Genomic DNA, 11,161 nt, shown 5'->3' on the forward strand with positions numbered 1-11,161 from the left:
CTATGAAGGGGTTGCGGGAGCTGCTCCCGCTGAACCGCTATGGACCCAAGTAGTAGGACGGAAAGCAGGGGTAAAGAGGAGGGAGGATGCGGCAGCCAAGCCCAAACCCCCACCCACGAAGAGCAACCAAAAAGCAGTGAAACTGCGATCGAAAGTGCCGCGCACAGAAGCCTTGGTGATCGGCCCCTTAAGGGAAGGTCAGAAGTATGCCACGGTGATGGGCGCAGCCATGGCTAATACCCAGCCAAAGTGAAGTGCTGGGCCGAACTCGTGAAGTCGGTGGACCACGACCCGTGGGGGAAACCCTTTCGGGTCGTCATGCGAAAGCTCCGCGGTTCACCGGCTTCCGGTCAGCTGGAGGCGGAGGTGCTGGAAAGGGCGGTAGACACGCTCTTTTCGACACATCCGCCTTTGCCTCCCCCAGCGTTCGGGGACGACGTCTCTGTGGAGGAATTTACCACTCAGGAGGTGGCTGACGCGGTGGCGCGCGTGTGGGGTCGGAACACAGCTCCCGGCCTCGACGCGATTCCAAACTGGGTGAGGGGGTTGGTTATCCTGGGTATCCTGTCGTCACCTGCTCGCCGAGGAACGCGCCGCCGGGCATGAGCTCCGCCGAGAGCGCAACCGGTCCCTCGAACCCGAGGAAGAAACTCGGAGGAAACGACAAGAGGCGAGTGGACCAGGTGCCTCATAGGACCCGATCGGCTGGACCGGACTCACGGTGAGATGATTTATCATCTCACCCAAGTGATGTTCGGTCACGGCTGATTTAACCTGTACTTACACCGTATTCGTAAAGCAGCCGCGCCGACGTGCGACCATTGTTCGAATCGCCCGGGAGAGGCTGATAGTGCTCTGCACACCCTCTTCCAGTGCGAGGCGTTGGCTCAGAAACGGGACTCACATCTAGGGTACACGTTCCGAGTCGGGTCCATAGTGGACCTGATGTTGAGGAACCGGGAGGCGTGGAGGCTCGTCCAGGCATTCGTCGAATTTGGCAGCCAAGCCGTCCGGCACAGGAGGACCTGAGGCGCTGGTTTAGGCCAGTGCCTTAGGTTCTCATTTTTGTGTAATGTTTTATGTCTTGTGAGTTATTTTGGCAGTCCTCCCTAACGGTTCCCACTCTGGGATCCGGTTAACGGGAGGGGGCCACACCACGTTGCGAATCAGCTCTTGATTAATTTCGGGTTGATTCGCAATGTGGTGTTGTGAATTATTAAGACGGCGTGGGCTGCCCTGAAGTAATGCCTCACGGCAGTTCCGGTGTTGGCTGCAGGAGCCTGCCTCAACACTCCTGCATTTGGCGTGTATTCGTTTGATAACGACACCTGGTGGGTACACCCCCCACCAACCGCCGGCACTGGGGCATCCGAATCCCCTGATGCAGTAACCTTTCCTTCGTTCTGTGCCATTGTTATATGTAAATATGTTTAGAGGGGGTTGCCCTCATAGCCTGTCCCTCCGGCCAGTGAGCAGCTAACTTCACTGATTGCGCTGCCTCTTATCTCCATTCACACCCAAAAGCTACCGCTTATTCATCCATATAGGCTTATTTCACGGCTATCCTGTATATCTACAGGATTAACAAGCATCTGGGTGGCTCGCTATCCGCGAAAGCTTATTTGTCAGTCCAAATTAATGGACTGTTTATTTCGCGGCTAACCTGCATATCTGCAGGCCATTTCTCTATCCGCAACCTGAGGACGCGCCCGATTCCCCGAGCTAGGGACATTGCGCTCGTGCCGACATTTCGTAGCCTCGTAGAGCCCGATCACACCGACACTGTAGCGCAGCGCAACGGGGCCTTGGGAGTCTCTGTCACCAACTCCACCCTTTTGGCCCCCTTCCGCTTTACCACCTCTATCCACAAGGTGGCTGGAGCGGGTGCTATAGCGCTGTCAGAAGGAGCTGGACGAGGAATGAGAGGGGCCGCGCCCCTGGATAGCAAAGGCGCTGTGATGTCTAAAGTCGGACACGCAGCGTCCTTTGCCACTCCCTCCTTCTTCTTCTTCCTCTTCCACTTTTTGGAGATGGTGGCAAGCGAGAACGCACCCACTGCAATCTCACCGCCTTGGAGCGGGGATGCTGCGTGTCTGACGGACTTAGATGGTGGGCCATAAGTGTCCACCAGTAGTCCGTCTGGGACGCACAGTCCTGGATTGCGGTTCCCTCTGCGGGTAAATAAGATAATAATTCACTGCTATGTTCAATTGTGTCTGTTACATTACTGTCGTCATCAACTCTCCCCTAATTCTGGTAGCTGTGAAACGTTTTTTTTTCATCATAGCTATTAAAAACCCGTTATCGATTATTTTTCCTCAATTTAGTTTAGTGATTATCATGGTACCAACACCAACAACATCATCTTAACTTGGTCTTGTCATTGTAATACATTATTAATTCCTTGTATATTTGAAAATTATGCACATTTTAAATAATTATTTTTTTGGTTAACACACTATATGGTTTAATTTTTGATAAGTAATGACTGTACAGTTTTGACTATGTATTTCATCGACTCTTTCCTTAATCGTGAATCCTATCCAATTTCTTCTATATTAGCTACGATGCAAAGCAGAGAAGGTATTAGTTTTATTATGATTGTGTCAAAAGATCACAAATTGTATCTAGTTGAAGACATTACCCTTAAAAATTGAAAAATTTTCCCTCGTTCCTCGAAAATGGGGGAAATATCCAAAAAAATTATAAATTTAAAAATGGCTAAATTTTCCACATTTTTCAAATTTTCTTTTACTTAAAATTGCTATAACTTTTTTAAAAATGACCGAATCAATACTATTTTTAATACTAAAACCTTAGATATTTTCCTTTCATTTGATATAATTTTTCTTTTTGAAAATCTAACACTTATTCTGCTCACAAAGAGGATTTAAAATAGCACCTTTTTTTACAAAAACTAACTTTTTCAACTTAACTTTTGAAAACTTTCCGGAAATCTGCGTCCTTAAAACATATCTTTTATGCGCAAATGGCTATCGTATTCAAAAATATGCTAATATGTTAAAATTCTGGGTTTTGTATTTTATTTTAAAATATCTTATTAGGGGAATACACTGATTTTCATGAATATTATATAATTTAATTGACATAGAATAAAGTTCATAAGACATAAGAAATTAAACTTATTAAAATTTTTTTACTTTTTTAAAGTCGAAAAAATAATTTTTAAATTTGAGTTAGCTTAAATAGCCAATTTTATCATGCGACGAAAGCAACGAACAGTTGCCGAATCGGTAACACCTGTGTTTTTAATGCTAAGGGTACGAGGTTCAACTCCGTCTATGGCAATTAATATTTTGATTTTTTTTGAGTTAGAATAAAATTTTCAAATCATTTGATATTTATCTCATTAAGATTCAATAACTTTAATAAATATAAAGGATCCTATCACTATAGTGTCCCCTCGCGAGAAGAAATTTATACTTATGTTAATATTATTTTACTATGTGGTTATTTTTGTGACTACGATTTATTTTGCCAACCCTCACTAGACCTACTTTTTTCAACGATACGTCAAATGATTACAATTCGTATTTAGTTTAAGTTATTACTCTTAAAAATCGAAAAAATATTCTTTATTCAAATAAAAAGTAGCTTAACCAGCTTTTTCCATACACACAATTAAAATCATTAATTTCTAATATTCTTAAAGCATTTATTGTCAAATTAGATTTGATATGACAAAAGTATTCAATTACAAAAGTAAATAATTTTACTTTGTAATTTATTCATTTTTTAACTGTATTTATGTGTGCTACTACCAGTCTATAATATTCAAAATTTTTTTGTAATGTGTTATATAAATCATAAATTTAAAAAAAAAATGATCTTAAGTTTCACCTGAATTTAACGATGGATTTTTACAATTATAATCAAATTTTATAATACGCTCAAGTGAGTAAATCTTTTTAACAACTTTTTTTTTAACAAGCTATTTTTCTATTAAAATCCTGGGTTTTGTATTTTATTTTATTTTAAAATATTTTATAATAACACTGCCCTATTTTTTTATAATTATTATTTTTATAATAGGCTAAATTGTATAACTTTTTTTTTATTGGTTTTTTTAGATATATAATCATTAAAATTAATTAAATTCTGAATATTTCCATTGTAGAATCTTTTTAAACACCAAATATTAATTAGACATGATTACTATGATTTTTATTTAAGTGATCTATTACGATAAAACTGTAAAAAAATCGAACTTTACTGATAAATGTACTGTAAATAGTAATTATAAAATTTCCTGATTGCATATTAATCTTAACAATTCCATTCTTTTCTATTTAATAATGTCAATTTCAAACTTTATAATTTACTTTGTAATTATCTATCAATTTCTTAAAATTAAACACAATCTATAGATTTGCATCGAAGCGTTTCTTATGATAGTTTTTTTAATCACTGTCAGATTAAATCTATACTGGACCCAACTATGCAACGTCATCACTATGCCGCGACTTCACTGTGCTGGGTTTTGTGTCTGTTACCACTTTTTCTCAGCTCTCACCGGACCGATTTCTTTCAACGATACATCAAAAAATCACAAATCGTATCTAGTCAAAGACATAACCCTCAAAAATTGAAAAAATTTCCCTCATTCACCGTAAATGGGGGAAATATCCAAAAAAATTACAAATTTAAAAATCGCACATTTTCGTAATTTTTTCAATTTTTTTTATTTAAACCTGCCATAACTTTTTTAAAAATGATTAAATCAATATATTTTTTTTTATAGATGCATGATGTTCTTACCATCATTTGGTATATTTTTTATAAATCGGACACTTAACCTGCCCAAAATGGAATTTAGAATGACTACTTTTTCACAAAAAATTAACTTTTTCAACATAAGTTTTGAAAGTATTCTGGAAAGTGTGACACTTTTACATAGATCTTAAATTAAAGTTAATGTTATTACTTTAATTAGCATACTTTATCATGGAAAAAAAATTTTGGTCTTTTTCATGGTGAAAACAGACATCAAATTAAAAAAAAAAAACCCCAGCATAATGATGACGTTGCATTAGTTGTTAAAAAGATTTACTCAATTGAGCGTATTATAAAATTTGATTATAATTGTAAAAATCCATCGTTAAATTCAGGTGAAACTAAAGATCATTTTTTTTTTTAATTTATGATTTATATTATATATGTTTAAAGGACGTAGTATTTCCGAAACATTTTCAAAAATGAAGTTGAAAAAGTTAATTTTTGTAAAAATGTTGCTATTTTAAATCCCCCCAATGATCAGGTCAAGTGTTAGATTTTCAAAAAAAAGATATCAAATGAAAGGGAAACATCTAAGGTTGTAGTATAAAAAAAAATGATGTTGATTTGTTTATTTTTGAAAAAGTTATGGAAGTTATAAGAAAAAAGACAAAATATAACATTAACTTTAAGATATATATAAAAGTGTCAGACCTTCCGGAACATTTTCAAAAGTTAAGTTGAAAAAGTTAATTTTTTGTGAAAAAGTTGTCATTTTAAATCCCCCCCTGTGGGCAGGTTAAGTGTCAAATTTACAAAAAAAATATACCAAATGATAGGTAAAGACATCAAGCATCTATATAAAAAAAAATTATATTGATATGTTCATTTTTGAAAAAGTTACGGCAGTTTTTAGTAAAAAAAATTGAAAAAATTTCGAAAATTAGCAATTTTTAAATTTGTAATTTTTTTGGAGGTTTCCCCCATTTACGGGGAACGAGGGAATTTTTTTCAATTTTTAAGGGTAATGTCTTTGACTAGATACGATTTGTGATCTTTTGTCGTATTGTTGAAAGAAATCCGTTCGGTGAGAGCTGAGAAAAAGTGGTAACAGACACAAAAAAAAAAAACACATCAAATTAACGCATCGAAGCTAAAACGATTTTTGTAAAAAAAAATTCTTTTTTATATTTTTAACTTTATAATGCTATAACTCTTTGAAAAATGTATGAATCATTAAAATTTCTTTTTATATAGATACAATATAATTTCTTTTATAAATACTTGAGGTATTTACCAATCATTTAGTATATTTTTTTTATAAATCTGACCCTTTACCTGCCCACAGGAGAGGGATTTAAAATAACAACTTTTTCTCAAAAAATTAAATTTTTTAACTTAAAGTTTGAAAGTGTTCTGGAAATTCTTACACTTTTATATATACCTTAAATTATCGTTTATGTAATATTAATATACTTAAATATTAAAAAAAAATTTTGGACTTCATATTGTCTTCACGGTGAAAATAGTTACCAAATGCTATTTTTGTGTGAAAATTTTTGATTTTGTATTTTACATTTTTAACTTTATAATACTATAACTTATTGAAAATGTGTATGGATAAATACAATTTTTTTATGAGAAATAATATTTATATCCCTTTTTCATTCGACATACTTTATCTTAATCAGATTATAAATAAGGAAATAACAGACCATGTAGCTTTCGGAATAATCCATCAATTTTTTAAAATTAAACACTATCTAAAGATTTGCATCGAAGCGTTTTTTATGATAATGATCTTAATCACTGTCAGATTTCATAATACTTGACCCAACTATGTCATGTCACTACTGTGCCGCGACCCTCTGTGCTGGTTTTTTTTGTTCATTTATTTTATTATTTTAATATAAATTGACAATATTATTAGTTAACTGTCTTTTATTTGATTATTTTGGCATTTTTATAGCTAATATCATTTTTATTACTTGTACAATATTCAAATGATTGTAATAAAAGTTGAATAGTTGTTATATTAATTTATAACCTACTTATAACATTGCATGGTACTCTGGTATTGACTTTGGCTGGCCTCGGTCCATGGTAGACTCTCCTCAGGGTTCTTGTTTAGTTAGGCTGGTTAAATATTTAATTTAGCTTACATGATATTTTTGGAAATTATTAACATTTTTAAATATAAAAACTAGAAATCAATTATATCCAAAAAATTAAGTTAGTCCCAGAAACATGATCCTTGTATCAAGACGAATAGTATATAAAATGAACTAAATACATTAGAAGAAGGAAAGGAAGAAATAAAGAAGAGAATGTACTGTATTATTTTAATATTTCGAAAAAAAAATAAAAAAAACTCCATATTTATAAAGAGAAAAGTAAAAAGAGAAAATGTAAATTTTTTTTCATGAATAGTTAAAAATATAAGCTTTTACATTTTTATTTAGTTTTCTTCCAATTTCAAAAATTTATGAGCTATTAAATCTATTTTTTCCCAATGAGTTTTTTATTGATTTCAAGTATTCACACAGAGTGGAGAAAGAGCACAACAAAGTAATGCGTAGTGAAAAAATAACATAACTCCACCTCACCTCCGTTCAATATTAAAATATTTTTAACATGTGAAATATAAATTGTTATCGACCAATCATTTTCTATTAAATAATATTTTATTTAATAAGCTAAATTAATGATGTCATTTAAAAAAAAATTACATCTTTATAAGATATAAAAGAGATGAATTAAAAAATATTTCAAAATTAATTAATTGTAAAATATAAAATTTAAAAATACTAAATATAACTTTCTTAAGATGATTATTGTTTTAAGAGAAATCAATGACTAATATCAAAATAATCGCCTCGTATATGCATTAGAATAAATTGTTATTAAAATAGATAAAATGGTAATTTTTCAATATCTGTTGAATTAATCGTCACGAAAATATAGCAAACTTTCTAACATATTTTTATATCATAAGAATTGATCACTAATCGCTAATACATTATTGTTCATATAAATATAATAATAGCTTTATTAAATGTAAATATAATTTAACTTTTTTCATTACTTTTCAACGATCATAGTTAACTTTAATATGAATCATATAAAAAATAAAATGTGTAATGAAATCATTACTAAAAATATTTTTATCTATTTAGAGTTCTATCAAGTCTTTTATTGATCTTGAAGAAAAACCCATTTAAATTTTATTTATTAAGAAAATATTCAGTAAAAGATGACAGAAGAAAATTAATTAAATTTTTTGTCTTATTTTCAATTTCAAATCGAAATATTCAATTGAGAATATTGTTTTGTTTATAGCTTTGAATTATCTATAAAAATGTTTTTTTTTTAATTAGCACTGAATTATTTTTATTTTAAATTTTCTATAGACTTTAAATTATAATATTACTATTCCAATGAATCATAGAAGCCTACTATTTTAAAAGTTTATATTATATTTATAAAGTTGTTTTAAGATTTTTCTTCAAATTCAATATTATATATTATATTTAATTTATTAATTATTAATACACCAAAAGACTCGATTTTAATTTAGTTAAACTAATTTTTATCAAAAATTGGAGGACCTCTCAAAATTTTAAAAATTTATAAATATACCTCAAAATTACAATACCGTAAAAAAAAAGCATTTTCAAAATTACATGATAATACAAAGCTACACTTAGTCATATATTCATGTAGTATATCGAATACAGACAAAAAATAATAGGAATCTGGGAAGAACGCTTTTGTGTATGATTCAAGTGGGTTAAATGGAAAAAGATCATTATGCGCAACAAATAAGCAACTCACTTTTTGCATCTTTCTATTAAAACTAGTTAAAATGTTTACGTTTAAATTATAATTCTATGATTAAATCAATGTTTTGAAAAATTCAGAACATAATATGTATAGTTTTGCTTTTCCAATTTTTTTAGCTGCGATACGAAGCTGAAAAAATATTAATTAATGTGGTTTTTTTTTATCTTTTTGGTGTCTCCGAATGCTCATTCTTAGATCTCGCTGGACCGATTTTGATGAACAATACGTCAAAAGATCACAAATCCTATCAAGTCAAAGACATTACCCTCAAAAATTGAAAAAAAATCGCTCGTTCCCCGTAAACGGGAGAAATCCCCCAAAAAATTACAAACTTAAAAATCGCTAATTTTCGACATTTTTTCAATTTTTTTTACTTGAAAATACCATAACTTTTTTTAAAAATGACCGAATCAATATAATTTTTTTTATATGGATACCTTAGGTATTCACCTATCATTTTATATATTTTTGTGAACATTCGACCCTTTACAAGCCCACAGGAAGGGTTTCAAAATGGTAACTATTTTGCAAAAAATGAACTTTTTCAACTTAACTTTTGGAAGTGTTCAGGAAAGACTGACATTTTTATATATACCTTATATTAAAGCTAATGTAATATACTTTAATTTGAAAAAAAAAATTTATCCTCTGTACTTGTTTTCATGATGAAAATGACTACCGTATGCTAAAATTTGCTATTTTTGTAAAAAATTTCTTGAAAATATATTTTATAATTCCATTCTTTAATGATAAATACTTTATATATACCTCTTTCATCTGACACACTTTTTTTTTAAATAGGATCATATCCCTTTATACAAGGGAGGTCAAAAATAGTATATTATTGTGTTAAAATTCTGGGTTTTGTTTTTTATTTTATTTTAAAATACCTGACAAGGGGAGTACACTGATTTTCATAAATATTATATAAATCAAATTTATATAGCATAGAAAATTAAACATATTTAAATTTTTGTGTATTTTTAAATTGAGAAAAATAACTTTAAAATTTGAACTAGTTTAAATTGTCATTTTTTTCAGTCAACAGAAGTGAAGTACAGTTGCCGGTAGGTAAAACTTGTGTATTATGCGCTTGGGGTACAAGGTTCCAACACCCATATGACAAGGAATTTTTTGCATTTTTTTCTTAATTCTTTTTAAGTTAGAATAATTTTTCAACTCATTTGATTTTTATAAAATTTCAAGGAGAAATTTCTTATCCATATTAAAATTGTTTTAATATATTCTAGGTTTTAGCTTAGATGCAAAGCTGAAAAGGTATTTTTTTGTGACTATCATTTATTTTTTCTGCTCTAACTTGACCTACTTTTTTCAACGATACGTCAAATTATTATGATTTGTATCTAGTTGAAGTATTACCATCAAAAATTGAAACAAAATTCTAATTTATCAATTAACCAGTTACTTATCCCATGTTATCCATACAGACAATTAAAATCATACATTTATAAGGTTTTCAAAGTATATATTGACACTCAAGTTCGATATGATAGGTTTCAATTACAAAATTATATCATTTTACTTTGTAATTTAATACTTTTTTTACTCTATTTGTGTGTGCTTCTACTAGACTATAATATTCCAAATATTTTGGTAACATGTTGCTATATAAAACATTTCTAAAAAGCATTATTGTTAGTTTCTCCTGACTTAACATTGGATTTTTAAATCTTTTTAACAAATTTTTTTTGATTACTTATTTTTGTTGAAGTAAATCATTAAAATTAATTATGTTCTGTTTCAATTGCAGAATCTTTTCAAACACCAAAAGTTACTAGGAAATAATTACTATTACTTCTATTTAAGTTATCTATTACGATAAAAATGCAAAAAAATATTAAGCTATTCTGATAAATTTACTATAAATAGTATTTATAAAACTTCCGAACTGAATATTAATCTTAACGATACAATTTTTTTAATTCTCATAAAATTTTCTATTTAATGATGTCAATTTCAAACTTGCCAATTGAGTAAAAATTTATGGCAATAAATTAATTTTTTTTAATTATAAAATTTCCAAAAATCACTTTTCTTATTTTTAACATATTAATAATCAAAATCAGTATTTATTTAAAATAATTTATTTTTGTTCTTAATTATTCTTTCATGTGTAAATACTTATTTTTTAATAATATTATTAATATTAAAACTTAGAAGTAATTGAAAAAGTCTAATTGCACATGTGATGGTGTCACGTTTTCATAATCGTGAGAATTATTTTAATAAAATACAGACAGCACATCCGCTGCCTGAGACTGATGAATTAACAAATAATATTTATTGCCAAATCGGCAATAAGTGTAATTATTATAAAAACCCAATAGACCTGACCATCGTCGTCAGTCGACTCCAGTGTCTTGTGTCATTCATCAGTCTCAGTACTCGGTTGTCGCTGTCCGGCTTACTGTTTAAAGTAAAGTCTTTGTTCATTCCTTTTCTAACCTATATACTCTTTTCCTCGACATTTCAGAGTACTTGTGTCTTGCACTTCGTCTGCACCTCGTACTCTGTTATCTTTCCTCACCTGGTACGCCTAGTATTTGTGTCTTGCACTTCGTCT

Source organism: Daktulosphaira vitifoliae, unplaced genomic scaffold (assembly GCF_025091365.1).
Source record: "Daktulosphaira vitifoliae isolate Bord-2020 unplaced genomic scaffold, ASM2509136v1 Scaffold_1, whole genome shotgun sequence".
NCBI classification, from domain to species: Eukaryota; Metazoa; Arthropoda; class Insecta; order Hemiptera; family Phylloxeridae; genus Daktulosphaira; species Daktulosphaira vitifoliae.